We start from the raw sequence: 21,432 nt of genomic DNA, 5'->3' as shown, positions 1-21,432 counted from the left end.
TAATATGGAGTTGGTTCCCCCTTTGCTATTATTACAGCCTTAAATCTCCTTCAAAGACTTTCCACACAATTTAGAACATTACTGCAGCTATTTGGATCTAGGAGCGCTCGTGAGGTTGGCAGTGATGTTCAGTGCTAAGGCCCAGCTTGCTGTCCACTTATTCCAATGGAGTTCAGGTCAAGGGTCTATGGAGGCTTCTGTACCAAATGCTGCAAACCATTTTCCAGGGTCCTGTCTGTGCATGGTTCATCGTACGATTCCAAAATGAAAAAAAAGCTTATCAATGAAACAATTAAGTCGTAGTGACACAGAGACTCTAAGAGCTAATCACTAGGGATGCAATTCATATGGATCCTATAGTACATTTTATAGTAAGGCCACTTTCACAGGCCAGTATTTTGCTTCACTATTTCCAATCCAAAAACAGGAGTGGGTCCAAACCGCTGGAGTTCTGCAAATCCTTTCATTATACTTTTTTTTTTTTTCGTGTAGGTTCCTGGTATTGACGTCTAAATACTGATGCAAAATACTGGCCAAACTTCTGTCTGATTTTATGAAACCGATGTAGGATAGTAAAATGTCCCTGTGCTTAGGCATCTGAAGTTATTACATGTAAGCATACCAAAGCACATGGAGATGAATAACGCTACCCAAATATTTATCAGCATTTGAATTACTGATCAGAACTATGTGACCATAATATGGTGTTAAAGTACTTCTTACAGTGCGGTAAAGTATTACATATCATGCTGGATACTTTCTGATCGTTAATTAAATGTACTGTTAACAAATGAACACTCAGGAGCTATTAATGAATGCGTTTATTTAAGCAACAAAGTCTCCAACACTCCGATCACTAATGTGAAAATATAACTGCCCCCTTAGAATTTACCACCTTTAGTATCTAGAATTTTTGCCCACTCTTGCTGAAGTCCTTTAATTCGAACATATTGTTAGGTCCATTTGTGCCAGATTTATTATGGGTTTTAGACACTTTACTCATCATTAGACAGTGTCTATATAAAAAAAAAAAAAAAAAAGCATTGTGGCTTAAAGTGCGCCAAAATTTTGTCTCAAAATATTGGTATAAAGTATGCAAACCAAGAGGGGACGTAAAGAAAAGTGTCTGTCTTCTGCCTAGTTTTGTTTAAAAGGGATCCCTTATATGCATCATTGTGTGCTTAAAGGATTTCCCTGGCACTATAGCATTAATATGCCTGTCCTTAAGTTAGGCCATTAGTGTATTAAGGCTGGGGGGGGGTCAGGACCCACGACGATCGACACAATGAGGAAGCCATGATGCTCCCATGAGTGCTGTGTCCCCATTGTTTAAAGAGGCTCTGTCACCAGATTTTGCAGCCCCTATCTGCTATTGCAGCAGATCGGCGCTGCAATGTAGATTACAGTAACGTTTTTATTTTTAAAAAACGAGCATTTTTGGCCAAGTTATGACCATTTTCGTATTTATGCAAATGAGGCTTGCAAAAGTACAACTGGGTGTGTATTATGTGTGTTACATCGGGGCGTGTTTACTACTTTTACTAGCTGGGCGTTCTGACGAGAAGTATCATCCACTTCTCTTCAGAACGCCCAGCTTCTGGCAGTGCAGATCTGTGACGTCACTCACAGGTCCTGCATCGTGTCGGCACCAGAGGCTACAGATGATTCTGCAGCAGCATCGGCGTTTGCAGGTAAGTCGATGTAGCTACTTACCTGCAAACGCTGATGCTGCTGCAGAATCAAGTGTAGCCTCTGGTGCCGACACGATGCAGGACCTGTGAGTGACGTCACAGATCTGCACTGCCAGAAGCTGGGCGTTCTGAAGAGAAGTGGATGATACTTCTCGTCAGAACGCCCAGCTAGTAAAAGTAGTAAACGCCCCGATGTACGCACCTAATACACGCCCAGTTGTACTTTTACTTTTCAACACGCCCAGTTGTACTTTTGCAAGCCTCATTTGCATAAATATGAAAATGGTCATAACTTGGCCAAAAATGCTCGTTTTAAAAAAATAAAAACGTTACTGTAATCTACATTGCAGCGCCGATTTGCTGCAATAGCAGATAGGGGTTGCAAAATCTGGTGACAGAGCCTCTTTAAATAGGCACAGTGTTGATGGAGCATATGCTCATCATAGAGGGAGGTCCCCCTGCTCAGGACTCTGAGTCAGCGTGGAGAGCTGCTACCAAGCTGCCCATCTCGCTCTGGTGGAACTGATCTGTCCATGTCGTATGTCAAGAAAATGACGCACTGCTAAGGCATAGTGAGGAGGTGCTTCATCTTGCTGGAAATAGAGGTCTTCATTTTCAACTGAAATTACATTTTCTTGGAGCATGTTAAGGTCCAGGTCTGAGGTAACCGGTGTATTGTAGAAGATCGGACCAATGGAAGGACCGCCCAAACTGTAACCCCCGGGTTGATTCAACTGTTCTACTATTGTTGCCAGGGGGATTTCTGTTGCGTAATAGACACAGTTGTGCCTACTAACAGCATCTGAAACTTTGAAGTGGGCTTCATCGAACAAAGTTATTTTTCTAATAATGATGCCATCTTGTGTTTCTGCATTAAAAATTGCCTCAAATTGTAATTTTGTTTGAAACCCCCCCCCCCCCTGAATAACTACTTACATTAGGAAATTGCTATATACACCTAAGGTGAATGAATACTGTTTTATACCTCTCTCCTTTATTTCTAGTTTGTGGTGATAATCCACCTACTACTGATCCATCTGCTTCTCCATCATTCCAAAAATGTGATGAACCTTTTATCAATGAGCATTCTGGTGATGAAGTGTTTGATGTCTGCTATGACGTACAGTGCTGGTGTGGAAAAAATCAAGGCTGCTAGCGGCGCCACCGGTCATGTCGGGGCCGTGCCGATTGGCGGCATGCCCCCCCCCTTCTTCCCGCGGGCCTTGTAGCAGCCACTATGTTTTTAATTGTTCAATCCGGCAGTGAACTATTATTATTCTACATATTACTAATATGTCGTATAACACATTTTTTAATGTAATGAAGGAATCTAGCATTATAGGAAAGATGATCTACATTAACAAAAGCAAGTTATTAAGCTTATAACCTATGTAGTAAGGAAGAGGGTGTGTCATTTTTATTAAAATGTTTTAGTTCTTATTCCATCTTACAGTATAATGCCCACCGTAGCTGTCCCATAAAGTATAATGCCCCACACAGTATAATGCCCCCATAGCTGTCCCATACAGTATAATGCCCCCATAGCTATCCCATACAGTATAATGCCCCCATAACTGTCCCATACAGTATAATGCCCACTATAGCTGCCCCATACAGTATAATGCTCCCATAGCTGTCCCATAAAGTATAATGCCCCCTACAGTACAATGCCCTCCACAGCTGCAACATACAGTATAATGTCCCCATACAGTATAATGCCCCCATAGCTGTCCCATACAGTATAATGCTCCCATAGCTGTCCCATAAAGTATAATGCCCCCTACAGTACAATGCCCTCCACAGCTGCCACATACAGTATAATGTCCCCATACAGTATAATGTCCCCCATACCATACAGTATAATGCCCCCCATAGCTGTCCCATACAGTATAATGACCCCTCAGATGTCCTATACAGTATAATACCCCCCATATAGTATAATGCCCCCTCAGCAGCTACCATATGAGCTCCCCTCCCATACCCAGTATAATGCCACCATATGTACGTACCTAATAGAAAATATAAATATAAAACATAATTACTTACCTTTCCCCATTCCCATGACTGGTGGAGAATCCTTCTCCTCCGGTCTGTGCTGTGAGTGACTCTGTGCAGACAGGCGTGATGACGTCACTACATCGCGCCTGCCTGCGCCGAGCCGCTTGGCTCAACAGTGAATGCTGGAGCACGGCTCTAGCATTGAACTGAACTGTATTTGCGTGCTGTGGATGCAAATACAGTTGGAAGCAGGGTCAGCACTGTGTGACAATGGGGGTTTGTGGGCCCGGTCGAAACTGCGACTATTTTGACCCCTATAGCTACTGTACTGATACATATATAGGCACTTAGACACACAAGTACACACACAAAGACACACATACTGGAACTTATACACAAACACAGAGAGACAGACAAATAGAGGCACAAACAACAAACAGACTGAGCACTCACATCTCCTTCCTCAAGGCTTCTTGCAGGTCGTGTTGTGGGTGTAGCTAACTATGCCTCGGACACCACGTCCTTGCCAAATATATATATATATATATATATATATGATGATGCACCCCCCTCCTATTAAAACAGTTATGCTGTCATGGTGAAATAAAACTTCCTGTGCCTTTTTGATACCTTCAATACACGTGTGCTGCAGTTTTCCTTTCTTTGATTAAGGCTCTGTTCACATCTGTGTTGGGGTCCCGTTCTGACGTTCCGTCAGAGCTTTCTGTCAGAACGGGACCCTGAACTGACACAAACGGAAACCAGAGTTTTCCGTTTCCATCACCATTGATTTCAATGGTGACGGATCCGTTGCCCATGGTTTCCGTTTGTCTCTGTTGTGCACCGGATCCGTCGTTTTGCCGGAAGCAATAGCGTAGTCTTTATTTATTTTTTTTTTAAAACTGGTCAGATACAATTTGCAAGCGGAAACGCAAAATAAAAAGACATGCTGCACATTTTAAAATACGCACCCAAGGTCAGTTTATATGCAGAAAAAAACTGCGACGTGTAGATGATATTACATAATACGCATCATGTGCATTTGGCCTAGAAGAGTTTTTTTTAACTCACCCTAAGGCCCCGTTCACACGTGTTGGATTTGATATGGGTTTCATTGACATTCTGCATCCCATGCATATGAGGTTTCCACAACCCAGTTCACATGCTCCGAAAATTTTTCCACGTGTATTTTTGTCCGCACAATGAAAATAAATCCACAGCATGCTACTTATTTTTCATGGAAAGGCCAAGAATAAGCAACTTTGAATGACCGTGGGACTAACTCTTGTGCGGTTCTACTACACACCCGTGGCACATCTGCTTCAGAAATCCAAGGGAAAACTGATTTTTGCTGCGTAAAAACACATTGGACTTTAATGGCAATGTAAGAAAGTTGGTGCTCCTTATATCCTCGCTAGTGCTGCCCCCTCTCTTAACGCCCCCTTCACATCGTGTTGTTGTCTTACATTTATTTCTAGAGAAAATCTCCTAATGTAGACTATAAACAACATAGACGATAATTCACAGGGCTCCATTTGTCCTTTTAGCCTACGTCGGGCTGGTAGACGTTGGTTTACCTTATTTATGAAGGATGGAATAGCGTAGTAGATTTTGCTATTCCATCCTGAGAGATTCCACAAAAAGCCATATACCACCCCTGTCATTAGTATGTGGATAGTGACGTCGGAAGCTTCCCAATGCCGGAGTCCCCAGACAGAGCATCACAAGTGCACTACCCGTGGACTTTGTTCCTGAAAAAGCTCCGGACATTACTGTCCATATATGTACAGTGAGTATTATATGTGTGAACAGTATATAGTAGTATTATATGCGTGTACAGTATATAGTAGTATTATATGTATATACAGTATATTGTAGCAGTATACAGTGAAGGAAATAAGTATTTGATCCCTTGATGATTTTGTAAGTTTGCCCACTGTCAAAGACATGAACAGGCTAGAATTTTTAGGCTAGGTTCATTTTACCAGTGAGAGATAGATTATATAAAAAAAACACAGAAAACCACATAGTCAAAATTATATATTTATTTGCATTGTGCACAGAGAAATAAGTATTTGATCCTCTACAAACCATTAAGAGTTCAGCCTCCTCCAGACCAGTTACACGCTCCAAATCAACTTGTGCCTGCATTAAAGACAGCTGTCTTAAATGGTCACCTGTATAAAAGACTCCTGTCCACAGACTCAATTAATCAGTCTGACTCTAACCTCTACAACATGGGCAAGACCAAAGAGCTTTCTAAGGATGTCAGGGACAAGATCATAGACCTGCACAAGGCTGGAATGGGCTACAAAACCATAAGTAAGACGCTGGGTGAGAAGGAGACAACTGTTGGTGCAATAGTAAGAAAATGGAAGACATACAAAATGACTATCAATCGACATCGATCTGGGGCTCCATGCAAAATCTCACCTCGTGGGGTATCCTTGATCCTGAGGAAGGTGAGAGCTCAGCCGGAAACTACACGGGGGGAACTTGGTAATGATCTCAAGGCAGCTGGGACCACAGTCACCAAGAAAACCATTGGTAACACATTACGCCGTAATGGATTAAAATCCTGCAGTACCCGCAAGGTCCCCCTGCTCAAGAAGGCACATGTACAGGCCCATCTGAAGTTTGCAAATGAACATCTGGATGATTCTGAGAGTGATTGGGAGTGCTGTGGTCAGATGAGACTAAAATTGAGCTCTTTGGCATTAACTCAACTCGCCGTGTTTGGAGGAAGAGAAATGCTGCCTATGACCCAAAGAACACCGTCCCCACTGTCAAGCATGGAGGTGGAAACATTATGTTTTGGGGGTGTTTCTCTGCTAAGGGCACAGGACTACTTCACCGCATCAATGGGAGAATGGATGGAGCCATGTACCGTCAAATCCTGAGTGACAACCTCCTTCCCTCCACCAGGACATTAAAAATAGCTTGTGGCTGGGTCTTCCAGCACGACAATGACCCGAAACATACAGCCAAGGCAACAAAGGAGTGGCTCAAAAAGAAGCACATTAAGATCATGGAGTGGCCTAGCCAGTCTCCAGACCTTAATCCCATCAAAAACTTATGGAGGGAGCTGAAGATCCGAGTTGCCAAGCGACAGCCTCGAAATCTTAATGATTTACAGATGATCTGCAAAGAGGAGTGGGCCAAAATTCCATCTAACATGTGTGCAAACCTCATCATCAACTACAAAAAACGTCTGACTGCTGTGCTTGCCAACAAGGGTTTTTCCACCAAGTATTAAGTTTTGTTTGCCAAAGGGATCAAATACTTATTTCTCTGTGCACAATGCAAATAAATATATATAATTTTGACAATGTGATTTTCAGTTTTTTTTTAAAATATAATCTATCTCTCACTGGTAAAATTAACCTGCCAGATGCAGCAGCCTAGCATTACCAGGGGGGGAGGGTCACTGTTTTTGCCTTTCCCAGGCTGATATTACCAGCCTGTGGCTGACCCAGTATCCGACCATCACTACAGATCACTTCAGATGGTCGGGCGCTGGTTCGTACCCGGCTCTTCCCAGTACCACTGGTGGCGGTGGGTACTGGGGTTTATGGGGGTTAGTGTTAGCCTCTCTACCTGCTAACATTAAGCCTCGCCTTAGTAATGGATGTTGTAAATCAGCCAGCAGCTATTAATAAGGCGGTAATAGCAAAGTTTAAAAAAATACAAGGACATAGAAAGAATATTTTATTGAAATAAAAAAACAAACACAACCAGAATAAAAAAAACGCTGTCATTGAAGTAGTCCTCGAATCCGACGTAGTCCAACAACCGAACCTGTAAAATAACACAAACACACAAAAATAATTAGTAACACATAAAAAAGCAAAACAATGCTTATTCTTACCTTTTCTGGGTCCAGCACTGGAACCGCAATGTCAGCGAGCTGGTCCCTATATCTAATCCTATCATGTGTGATACTGTGTGCTGAGCCACTGTATCTAATCCTATCATGTCTGATACTGTCTGTTGACCTACTGTATGTAATCCTATATTGTGTGATACGGTCTGTTGAGCTACTGTATCTAATTCTATCATGTGTGATACTGTGCTGAGCGACTGTATCTAATCCATAGTTTATAGGGTCGTAGTGCTATAGATATGCTGTCTCCTATACACACATATACACAGACACACACACACACACACACACACACACACACACACATATATATACACTACCGTTCAAAAGTTTAGGGTCACTTAGAAATTTCCTTATTTTTGAAAGAAAAGCACAGTTTTCTTCAATGAAGATAACATTAAATTAATCAGAAATACACTCTTTACATTGCCAATGTGCTAAATGACTATTCTAGCTGCAAACGTCTGTTTTTGAATGCAATATCTACATAGGTGTATAGAGGCCCATTTCCAGCAACCATCACTCCAGTGTTCTAATGGTACATTGTGTTTGCTAACTGTTTTAGAAGGCTAATGGATGATTAGAAAACACTTGAAAACCCTTGTGCAATTATGTTAGCACCGCTGTAAACAGTTTTGCTGTTTAGAGGAGCTATAAAACTGACCTTCCTTTGAGATAGTTGAGAATCTGGAGCATTACATTTGTGGGTTCGATTAAACTCTCAAAATGGCTAGAAAAAGAGAGCTTTCATGTGAAACTCGACAGTCTATTCTTGTTCTTAGAAATGAAGGCTATTGCATGCGAGAAATTGCCAAGAAACTGAAGATCTTCTACAACGGTGTGTACTACTCCCTTCAGAGGACATCACACACAGGCTCTAACCAGAGTAGAAAGAGAAGTGGGAGGCCCCGCTGCTCACCTGAGCAACAAGACAAGTTCATTAGAGTCTCTAGTTTGAGAAATAGACGCCTCACAGGTCCTTAACTGGCAGCTTCATTAAATAGTACCCGCAAAACGCCAGTGTCAACGTCTACAGTGAAGAGGCGACTCCGGGATTCTGGCCTTCAGGGCAGAGTGGCAAAGAAAAAGCCATATCTGAGACTGGCTAATAAAAGAAAAAGATTAATATGGGCAAAAGCACACATACATTGGACAGTGGAAGATTGGAAAAAAGTGTTATGGACAGACGAATCGAAGTTTGAGGTGTTTGGATCACACAGAAGAACATTTGTGAGACGCAGAACAACTGAAAAGATGCTGGAAGAGTGCCTGACGCCATCTGTCAAGCATGGTGGAGGTAATGTGATGGTCTGGGGTTGCTTTGGTGCTGGTAAAGTGGGAGATTTGTACAAGGTAAAAGGGATTTTGAATAAGGAAGACTATCACTCCATTTTGCAACGCCATGCCATACCCTGTGGACAGCGCTTGATTGGAGCCAATTTCATCCTAGAACAGGACAATGACCCAAAGCACACTTCCAAATTATGCAAGAACTATTTAGGGAAGAAGCAGGCAGCTGGTATTCTATCTGTAATGGAGTGGCCAGCGCAGTCACCAGATCTCAACCCCATAGAGCTGTTGTGGGAGCAGCTTGACCGTATGGTACGCAAGAAGTGCCCATCAAGCCAATCCAACTTGTGGGAGGGCCTTCTGGAAGCATGGGGTGAAATTTCTCCCGATTACCTCAGCAAATGAACAGCTAGAATGCCAAAGGTCTGCAATGCTGTAAGTGCTGCAAATGGAGCATTCTTTGACGAAAGCAAAGTTTGAAGGAGAAAATTATTATTTGAAATAAAAATCATTATTTCTAACCTTGTCAATGTCTTGACTATATTTTCTAGTCATTTTGCAACTCATTTGATAAATATAAGTGTGAGTTTTCATGAAAAACACAAAATTGTCTGGGTGACCCCAAACTTTTGAACGGTAGTGTATATTCAGGGGTACGGTGTATAGTACTATTATATTCAGGAGAACAGTGTATAGTACTATTATATTCAGGAGTACAGTGTATAGTACTATTATATTCAGGAGCACAGTGTATAGTACTATTATATTCAGGAGTACAGTGTATAGTATTATTATATTCAGAAGTACAGTGTATAGTACTATTATATTTAGGAGGACAGTGTATAGTACTATTATATTCAGGAGTACAGTGTATAGTATTATTATATTCAGGAGTACAGAGTATAGTACTATTATATTCAGGGGCACAGTGTATAGTACTATTATATTCAGGAGCACAGTGTATAGTAATATTATATTCAGGAGTACAGTGTATAATATTATTATATTCAGGAGTACAGTGTATAATACTATTATATTCAGGAGTACAGTGTATAGTACTGTTATATTCATTGTATGATACTATTATATTTAGAAGCATAGAGTGTGGCATCATGAGAATTTTATCTTCGTTTAGAGGTGCGGAAATGTTGGAAAACTGAGGAGCCGAAGACATCTGAACTGTGAATTGCATAAATGGGCCGTGCTCGAGAGAAGTCATCAAAGAGGTCTAGACCGGATGGAGAAGAAAAGAGAAAAAGAATGAAAAATAATCTGAGACATCACCTGTGAGTCACTCAATGTAAATGTTTATTCTCCCTGTGACTGATCAGTACTGTAGTCACTGTATGATCTGCAGAGAGATGACGGATGGTAGCATTCTTTCTTTGTTAAACAGCAACTCCCAGCATATCCTAACCACTGTTCAGTCTATACTGGGAATTGTCATTTTATGTCGTACAAATTTATACAGCAGGGGTTAAACTGAATTTGCAAATGATCTCTGTACTGACCTGTAGTTGTTCTGGTGCTGTATATATGTACTGAGCTTGGTTCTGGTGCTGTATATATATATATATATATATATATATATATATATATATATATGCACCACGTTCCAAATTATTATGCAAATGTTATTTTTCGCTGATTTTCCTAAATAGTCGATGCAAATGACAGTCAGTATAATCTTCAAGCCATCAACCGTTGGAGTATAATGTGAATTTTATTGAACAAATCTCCTAATGATAACTGATTTTTTTTTAGAAGTAAAAAACTCAAAATCCACTGTTTCAAATTATTATGCACAACAGAGATCAAAACATTTTAAAGGTTGTAAAGAAAACTAAAATTATAATTTGTTGAATTTGCAGCATCAGGAGGTCATATTTACAGAAATCAAGAGCTCTTTCAATCAAAAAAAACTTAACAGGCCAAGTTACATGTTAACATAGGACCCCTTCTTTGATATCACCTTCACAATTATTGCATCCATTGAATTTGTGAGCATTTGGACAGTTTCTGCTTGAATATCTTTGCAGGTGGTCAGAATAGCCTCCCAGAGCTTCTGTTTTGATGTGAACTGCCTCCCACCCTCATAGATATTTTGCTTGAGGATGCTCCAAAGGTTCTCAATAGAGTTGAGGTCAGGTGAACATGGGGGCCACACCATGAGTTTCTCTCCTTTTATGCCCATAGCAGCCAATGACACAGAAGTATTCTTAGCAGCATGAGATGGTGCGTTGTCATGCATGAAGATAATTTTGCTACGGAAGGCACAGTTCTTCTTTTTGTACCACGGAAGAAAGTGGTCAGTCATAAACTCTACGTACTTTGCAGAGGTCATTTTCACACAATCAGGGACCCTAAAGGGGCCTACCAGCTCTCTCCCCATGATTCAAGCCCAAAACATGACTCCACCACCTCCTTGCTGACGTCGCAGCCTTGTTGGGACATGGTGGCCATTCACCAACCATCCACTACTCCATCTATCTGGACCATCCAGGGTTGCACGGCACTCAGCAGTAAACAACACGGTTTGAAAATTTGTCTTCATGTATTTCTGAGCCCACTGCAACCGTTTCTGCTTGTGAGCATTGTTTAGGGGTGGCCGAATAATAGCTTTATGCACACTTGCAAACCTCTGTAGGATCCTACACCTTGAGGTTCGCGGGAGTCCAGAGGCACCAGCGGCTTCAAATACCTGTTTGCTGCTTTCCAATGGCATTTTAGCAGTTGCTCTCATTATGCCTTTATCTGAACGAGTCCGTCTGTGCTCTGAATCAGCCACAAATCTTTTCACAGTACGATGATCACGCTTAAGTTTTCTTGAAATATCCAATGTTTTCATACCTTGTCCAAGGTATTGCACTATTTCACGCTTTTCGGCAGCAGAGAGATCCTTTTTCTTTCCCATATTGCTTGAAACCTGTGGACTGCTTAATAATGAACGTCCTTCTTAAGTAGTTTTCCTTTGATTGGCCACACCTTGCAAACTAATTATCACAGGTGTCTGAGATTGATTACAATGATCCAAAGAGCCCTAAGACACAATACCATCCATGAGTTTAATTGAAAAACCTAATAATTAAATGTTTATGTCACTTAAATCCAATGTGCATAATAATTTGGAACACGCTGTATATATATATATATATATATATATATATATATATATATATATATATATATACTGAGCTTGGTTCTGAAGTTATATATATGTACTGAGATTGATTCTGGGGATGTATATATGTACTGAGCTTGGTTCTGGTGCTGTATATATATACTGAGCTTGGGTCTGGAGTTATATATATGTACTGAACTTGGGTCTGGCGTTGTATATATGTACCGAGCTTGGTTCTAGTGCTGTATATATGTACTGAGCTTGTTCTGGTGCTGTTTTTATGTACTGAGCTTGGTTCTGGGGCTGTATTTATGTACTGAGCTTGGTTCTAGTGCTGTATATATGTACTGAGCTTTGTTCTGGTGTTGTATATATGTACTGAGCTTGGTTCTGGGTCTGTATATATTTACCTTCTCTTAAGGTAAAAGTATATATTAAATCTACTTTTACCTTAAGAGAAGGTACATATATATATAGTAAAAACTAAACCCAAAAAACCATGGAGGAATCTCTGTTTTTTCCAATTCACCCATTATATGGTACTTTACATGGTGCCAATAAAAACTATAACTCCTCCCGCAAAAAAAATAATTCTTCACACACCACTCCGTTGACTTAAAAATAAAAAAGTTATAAAGTTCCTGACCACTTCAGTGTCTCAAAGTATTCTGCTTTCTTTCTTCTATATGGCTCATTCTGCTTTTACAGCTAAATTAAAACCGTGCCAGATCTGTGGCCGTCTAAACAGAAATCTGCAAATATATACGGTACAGCATCTTCGGAGTTCAGGGTGGGGGGGGGGGGGCCAGACCTGAAAATGTGCCCAGGGCCCATGGTACCCTTAATCCGCGCTGAGTATATATATGTGCAGTATATAGTAGTATTATATGTGTGTACAGTGTATAGTAGTATATATTAAATGTAGTATTATATGTGTGTGATACTGTCTGCTGTTGCCATGTTTCTAAGCCTATCGTGTGTGACACTGTCTGCTGAGCCAAGTATCTAATCTTATTGTCAGGGATCATTACTATGTATATTGTTTGAAAAATATTATCCTCACACATATGTATATACATTTCAGTTCTTTGTGTAATATACTGACATATATAACAAGTTCTTTGTTCATGTCGGACACATCTATGGAAGACACCGCCCCCTGGAATGCAAGAAGAGGGAGTCTGAGAAACTGGTGGGGGCTTGGGCACTCCCACATCTCTGGGGAGGAGGCATGTGTCTCTTTCTGTGTTTCTTTGTTCTGAATAAAAAGTTTTCAGTCTTCCTCCTGACAGAGAGGGAAGCTGTACCAAACATCTGTGTGGTGTACTTCTCTCCTGGCATGCCTTCAGCTTTCAATTTACAGAGGTGGTTATTCGGTGTGAAATACGGACCTGACATTTGGCACCCCAGATGGGACCTCACTCGAGGAAATATCAAAATCCGGACAATCGACAATCACAGGGTGAAACAGATAACTCAAAGTTGCCCACTGAAGGAATTTGATCACCTCCGCAATAACACGGTAAGCGAATTGATTTTATAAATCTTCGTCTTATCTGTGTTAGTGGACAGTCTTGTGGCGATCTGTAGAACCCTTTTGTTGATTTCCTGGATTATCTCAGGCGACAGAGGTGATATTTTCCGCTGTGAGGTCAAAAACCTGTGAGTCCTTAGTCGCGCCCGACTAACCATCCTCTGGGTAATTAGGGACTAGATAGAAAATACGCGGACACAATATATATGTGTGATAAGTCGTGGATAGTATTATAACCTGTCTTATACAGGGGCACGCGGGCATAAGTACATGTGTGATAAGTCGTGGATAGGCACGCGGGCATAAGTACATGTGTGATAAGACGTGAGACGCGGGGTGCAATGCACTGATAAGACGTGTGATAAGACGTGAGACAGGTGCACGCGGGGTGCAGTGCAAAAACACTGATAAGTCATGCGATAAGGCGCATGCGGGGTGTATAAACTGAAAAGAAAAAAAAACACTGATAAGTCGTGTGATAAGGCATATGCGGGGTGTATAAACTGAAAAAAAAAACAAAAAACTGTTAAGTCGTGTATTAAATTGTAGGTAATATAGTGGCCAGACCAGAGAGTTGTAGACCGAAAATTGTTATATAAGTTATGTGTATAATATAGACTGTTAGAATGGATGGTTTACGGTCCATATTCAAATCATCAGGATCACCCGATCCTATTCATGATTTGGTGAAGTGAATGGAAGTTATTAATAAGAAAGGTATTGTATGTTATATGTATTAGAAAACACAGGACCAGCCGACGCCCGGTAATGGTGTCCGTACCTCATGTTGAGTGTGTCCTCATTGTGGGTGGGAAACCCCCCCCCTCACAGCTGCACAATGTGTTTCCAATGGGAGAGGCTGCCACCCCACCACCCACCCCTGATGTGGCCACGCCCGGCCCAACCAAATCAGTATGAAATAATCGCCTTGTTAATTTTGTCATTTGTAGTGTCTTCTATTTTTTAGGTTCCATGCTAGTGTTCAGAACGCTGTTCACTGATGAAGCAACACATCATCATAATATAGAGATGGTGGCCGACAGATTGTACATTGTTACAGATTATGTGGTTGATGTTTTGAACGTAGATAATTCCTATACAATGGTGTGATGAATGATTTCAGATACGTATGTTGTTTTGCCGGCATTGAAAGTGTTAAGATTGTGAGACTAGAAGCTGTGAGAAATGAGTGTGTGACCCCCCCCTCCCTCCCCCCTGTAGTGTGCTGTGTTTGGGTGGAGGAGGGGGGCTGACTGGGTGCGGAGACAAAGGGATTTCAATATGCACTGCTGATAGATATATATATATATATATATATCAGTAATGTCTACAAACCTAAATAAATTTCTTCTCTTTGCGCATGCGCTGTTGTTTATAAAAGTTCCGATATTTATGTGCTATGATGTGATCAGATTTCATGGGTTTTGATGTTAATTCAGATGTATTAAACTACAGATACTGTGAGACACGGGGTTTTGAAAATGTATGTGCCCCCACCGTTCCCTATTTTTATATACAGTTTATTGGTTTGCAGTAATTAATGTTATCAGAGATAATATTTTCTGTTTTATTGAATAACTAACTACAATTGTTTTGTTTTTGATTTCACACATAAATTATGTCATTGTAAAGATCAAATGTATTTGTCAGGAAAAAGTCATTTTTGTTTCAGGCTGTTGTACATTACAGGGGGTTAAACTAGTGTTATGTTGAGATGTAGTTTTGAACTCTGCTACATTACTTTCGCAGAGTCCACAAAGGGGGAATGGTGAAGGAACTGATCAGGTACAATTTTGGTTTGTTTTGAGTTAATTAATTTGGTTTCAGGGGATCTAAAAATGTGTAAGAAACTCCAATGAGTAATCCAGATTAAATGTGTATGAGAGTAACCTACATTTTGAGGTTTTTCTGTGTAGATGGTTCCAGATCTTTCCAGAACAGTAAATATGGCACTGGGTAAGCTGTGCTGTAGTCTCCACCCAATATGAGGTATTATGTAAGAGACCATCCCCCTCCAGCAAAGTTACACAGGAGGCAGAGGTGACGTCACTCACACGAGTCTTTATGGATTTAGATGAGGGAGAAGGCAAAACAAAAATTGTCTGGACTTTGTTAATTTGATGTAAAGTTTTTAGGAATGTTTTATTTTTATTTGTTTTTGTATTAATCAAGTATTTGCAGAACCTGATAAAAGAGAGATTCTCAAAGTATTCTGGATTATCAGATGAGTGTGGAGAAGTGTATAACATTTGTTTTTATTTTAGAGGATGAAGACGCCACCCCTTTGAGATGTTCTATCTATATGTGACATGGGTTTTTAATGTAAATTTGTAATAAAGAGATATTTTATTATACAATATGTACAAGACAGGATAAGAGGCACCAGGTAAATCATCCAGAAACCACTCTCACCTTCTTGTTCATCTCAAGGAGCGGAGTTGGAGGTGCTCGCTGAGGCTGTAACCTGGCAGAAGGTAAGACGGCCGACATCTACACTGACACTAGGTACGCTTTTGGCATCGCCCACAATTATGGGCCCATTGGTAGTAGGAACTTTATTGGATCATCGGGTAAGCCAATTGAGAGAGCGAGAGAAGACAACAAGGATATGTGCAGCCAGGTGTCAGTAAATTGGCTTGTCCCTGGATACAATAATGCCACCACTAGGTTTGTAGCAGCCGGCATGATGTGCGTACGGCATGACATAGGTAAAACAGCAAAGGTACCTGTGAAAAGTGCAGCCCGGCCAGATTAACAGTCCCAGTGACTGCAGAACATACAACTACCCGAGGTAGAAGTGTATGACAATGTGCTCGTGTGTGTAGATCTGTTCTCAGGGGGCCTGAAGCCCGGCCGGTATCTTCCCCACTGCAGACGTTGTGTGTAAGTGACAGGGGAACAGTGTTATTCCAAGTATTGACCTGATGTTTGTACAATGATAAGATGTTAGCAGTTTTATAGACATTGTCCCAAAGTTAGTTTGTTTAATAACTGTATTTAAGAAGTGTTGTGGGAATATTAAATTCTGAAGTTAAGTTTTATGTAAAGTTCTAGACCAGCCTTAGCATTGGACTATTAGAGTCATGCGTCAGATAAAAGGTACAGAAGCGGAATATTCCCATTAGAAAACATTTTTATTTGTTTATTTTTATTTTTGTTGTGAAAGAAAAATTTTAGAGCAGAGAATTCTGTGCAGTGTATATGTGTAAGTATAGATATGTATATAAAGAAGAAGAATCAGTTTGTAGGTATCAGTTTTAGTTACTGACCAGTGTGAACGTTTAACATAAATCTGTCATTGTTAATGTTTTTCTTCAAGTTAATTATCTGATTAAGATCAATTACTGATTAGGCTATGAAAAGCTTGTTCTCCACAGGAAGAGTCCAACTGGGAGCGGAAGGCGTGAGAACCAGATTCTGACAGAATGTGGACGGATAAAGGAAGGTAAACCGGTAACACCCAAGGCACTCTTGATGGAACTTGCATTGATGGTGTATGACCTCACATATGCCCCAAGACTGCAAGGATCGATTTGGTAAGATCTAATTGGTATGCCCCAGGTTCTACAGCTGTCGCTGCTAAATTCTGTTAGAGCTGTTTGATTTGCCTACAGAACAGTCCTGGCTGACCGGTGCCAACCTTATCATACCCGCCTCCCATGAAGAGAACCGACCTTGAGAGGCCTTCCCAGGTAGAACGAACCAGATTAGAGTAAGAAAAATTGGTTTGAGACACTTGTCAAATAAACATGTGGAATCTGTGTATGTTTCTGTGAGGTGGAGATGTTCTAGGCAATCAGCTGAGATCAAGGTACAAATCCTGCTGAAAGAGTATCACCAAGTGCAAATGAAGTACCCAATAATTACACATCTTCTAGGTGCACTGTCCATTGTAACAGAGAAGTTTTTCCTATATATATATATATATATATATATATATATATATATATATATATATATATATATATATATATATATAAAGGTGTTTGATGTCGTTTAAGGGCCTGACATTATTGTATGTACTTAGAACAGCGTTTATAGTGTATGCGGATGATGTTATCACCAGATTAGTATTTATTTTAACAATTGACAAGAGTTGAGGGTCCCCAGCAAGTGGCAGTAAATATGAACTAAAAGACTTTTAACACGATGAACTCCATCACTGAGATGCGGCAGGCGCAGCCTGAGCCACTACAACGCGTTTATCATGAACTGACGGCAGTGTCACAATTCTAAGCGGCCGCCCAGACAAGTAACTTACCAGAGGAAGAGTACAGATGCGGAGGGTTCACAATACAACTCCACTAATCCGCCTACGTGGGATCTCACCCCAGGCTCACAGCATGAGGTGCTATGTACAGCCTGATGACGTAAACTAAAGGAGACGGTGTCGGACAGATGAGAAGGACCAAACCAAGTCCTGATGACATCAGCAAAGATCAAAGTAAAGACCAAAAACCTGAGTGAATCTGTCAACAGGATCAAGTGTTTTGATAAGTAAGTGACTAGGAGGGGGTAATAATAACTCCCCCACTGGACACCAACGTAGTCTGACTCCACAATTGTGTGGGTTACCCTGAGGGTGACAGTCAGTGAAGAGCAGAAGACAGGAGAAGAAGAAGGCGATGGTGTACAGGACTGGCAATGAACTGATGGGACCCGAAACCTGAGGGTGATAGCATTATGATTATTAGTTGAGGCCCTATTGTTTATAATTATAATGTGTGTAAATATGCCACGGTGCTGCAAATTACAATCTGAGGAGTTTTATGTGAAGGTGTGAGGTGAGGGTCACTGTGCTGCCCATGACCTGTTATATCTGCAGGGGTAAAAGTCCCATTAGGACAGTAAGTGACAGTGCGACAATTGTTACCATTAATAAAATGTAGACCGGATTAATTATATATATATATATATATTACAACCAGCAGCGGTTTGTAGATTATATCAAGACAACCATCCTGTATCCTGAGGAGAATAGGGAAAGTTAGGACCACTCCGACACCTTGGAAGTTCAGGTACAAAGGGGGGTTACTCATCAGGAGTAGCTCGTCTCAAACAATCACCAGTAGTGCCGTTGGATTACTGGGGGAATGAATAGGTAAGTACTGCATTTTTTGTTTATTTATCTCATTTCCAGCCATTACCAAAAATTTCCACAACCCGGATAACCCCTTTAACTGCTCACTCACTTGTAAGTAAATCCGTATTCCGTGAGGCAGGGAGGATACGGTTGCTAAAATACACTGAGAGATCAGATTATAGCTGCCAATACAAGTCTATGGAGAGGGGAGGGGAGGCAGGAGAAGAGAGAAAGACACATGCATACATGCTGCCCATTGAAGTCTATGGAGAGGGGGCAGGAGGAGGGAGCTGAAGAGTGTAAGTGAGAGAAATTCACAGACGTGCAGCAGTTTATGGTTGTGTGTGAAAGTGATTAAAATAATGTTTAAATGATTTCATTTTGTGCAGCGGCCATCTTGTCTGGATGGAGTACCCATCTTGTTTCTTTTGTAATGAATAATAAAGTCTTTCAGACAGGTCTTTATGTTTCTAAGTTGAGCTGTGTTTGATGTTGGTTCCCATACAAGGCTTAGAAGAAAGAAACAGGGAGTGAGATAGGAGAGGGAGACATGCTCACATATGCATGTGAGTATTTCTCCGCTATCTTAATAGAACAATTTATTGTATGCCTGCCAGGAAAGATAAGGCCACCTACAAACCCTGATGTGTGAAGAATTATAATGATGCATTTGGAATGTATTGTGTGTCTGTAATTGGCTAAATTTGAAATATTAGCACATTGCCTCTGATTAGTTAACTTCAAGCCTACACCCCTTTTGAATGATATTATTGTAATTGAGTTTGGCAATAAATTTCAGAGGAGTATTTTGAACATACCAGCAGGGTCTGTGTGTTATTCCTCCCTCGATAGATCGACAAAACTTGATTTGTAACTGGATAAATCACTGGAGGTCAGGTATCGGTTGACATACCCATTACAAATTTCAGTTTAATACATTTTGGCCCATGATTGCGTTAACATTGTGTTACTGTCTCACCCCAGTGCTGGATTCTCAGCTACACTGTTCCTGACTGCTGTATAATCTCCTCCATGCTGCTGCTCCTAGTTAGTTTTAGATCTCTCCCCAGTGCTGGATACTCATCTACACTGCTTTTGCTGCTACATAATGAAATATCTCTGTATGCTGTGTAACTGAGAGTGATGGGCTGGGTTTTCATGTCGTGGTCAAAAAACGCATTTTGACCGCAACGTGAAATCCCAGCCTTACGATGTCTCTTGCTTCCTCCCCCTCACCACTCAATATACTTCTATGGGCAACTGTAACCTGATCTCTTTGTGAAGCTTCTATGAGTGAATTCTAAATGAGCGGGTGGGGTGGAATAGAGTTTGATAAGTGGAGAAAGAGGCATTTTTCTCTAATAAGATATATTACAATATTTTTTTTATATTTGCTTGGAATATTGATTTATGAAAAGTTGTTTTATAATTGGAGGTACGCTTTATGTCTATTATGTGTTGTTGTTTCTGCTGCGGCCCTGTGTCTAAGCCTATCTGCTGAGGCCCTGTATCTAAACCTATCATGTGTAATACTATCTGCTCTATCTAATCCTATTATGTGTGATACTGTCTGCTGGGGCCCTGTATCTAAGCCTATCATGTGTGATACTGTTGGCTGGGGTCCTGTATATAAGCATATCATGTGTTCATGAAATTAATAAATGAATAAACTCAACGGACAGCATGGGGTCACCCCACAAATCCTCAACTAGTGCCTTGCTGGAAAACCTGGTGTATCACACTGCCTCTGCCGGCTTGCCTTCTTCCCATGTGCATTTTGGTGTCATCACTTCCCCAGGTAAGGGACACACATACACCCGACCATCCACATGATGTAAAAGAAAACATTCATCAGATCAAGCCACCTTTTCCATTACTCCATGGTCTAGTTCTGATGCTCACATTCACATTGTAGGCGTTTAGGCGGTGGACAGGGGTCAGAATGCAAACTATGACCTGTCTGTGCCTGCACAGCCCCCAAACAGAAACTGTGATGCACTGTGTGTTTTGACTTCCTTCTATAAGGGTATAGAAGGAACACAGTGCAGGGAGCCGGGCTCCTAGCATCATAGTTATGTACGACGCTAGGAGTCCCTGCCTCTCCGTGGAACTACTGTCCTGTACTGAAAACATGATTACAGTACGGGACAGTTGTCCTGCAGAGAGGCAGGGACTCCTAGCATCGTACATAACTATGATGCTAGGAGCCCGGCTCCCTGCACTGTGTTCGGTCCGGTACTTGCGGCCGAAATCCGTCCGTCAATTACGGACGTAATTAGTGTGTGTGCACATACCCTAATAGTGACATAAATGGGCTGTGACTGCAATGTTATAGCAAACAATCCAAATAATACATTGAGTTGCATGCAGCCTTGTGGATTGCAGCTGTCACTTGATAGTTAAACATCAATCAGTAGTGTTACAAAAAGTCTATGTGTAGTATTAGGGTGCATGTAAAATACAATGGGGGGAGGACATAAGTGAAGGGGATGGAACAAGATTGTGAACATGATTCCAAAAGTGTCAACAAATTTATCATACACAATCACACAAAGTTTTTGATGGAACAGATCCCCAGTTTTTTTCTATATTAAATTTAGATATAAAGCAGACGATAACTATCTAAAGTGCGTAGAAGCAAGAGCGGATTGGATACTTATATACTGGAGGTGACCCAAGTTTCACATTTACTGGCTTGGGACAATATAAACCATGAATGATATCTATAAAACTAAATTAGACTTGAATTTATGGCTAGGTATCCTGGAGAAAAAAAAACTAATTTATTCCAATAGATTTTTTTTTACCCAAACCAGATACAGACCCTTGGTG

This window comes from Rhinoderma darwinii, chromosome 7 (assembly GCF_050947455.1).
Source record: "Rhinoderma darwinii isolate aRhiDar2 chromosome 7, aRhiDar2.hap1, whole genome shotgun sequence".
Lineage (NCBI taxonomy): Eukaryota > Metazoa > Chordata > Amphibia > Anura > Rhinodermatidae > Rhinoderma > Rhinoderma darwinii.
Note: the sequence above shows the minus strand (reverse complement) of the source record.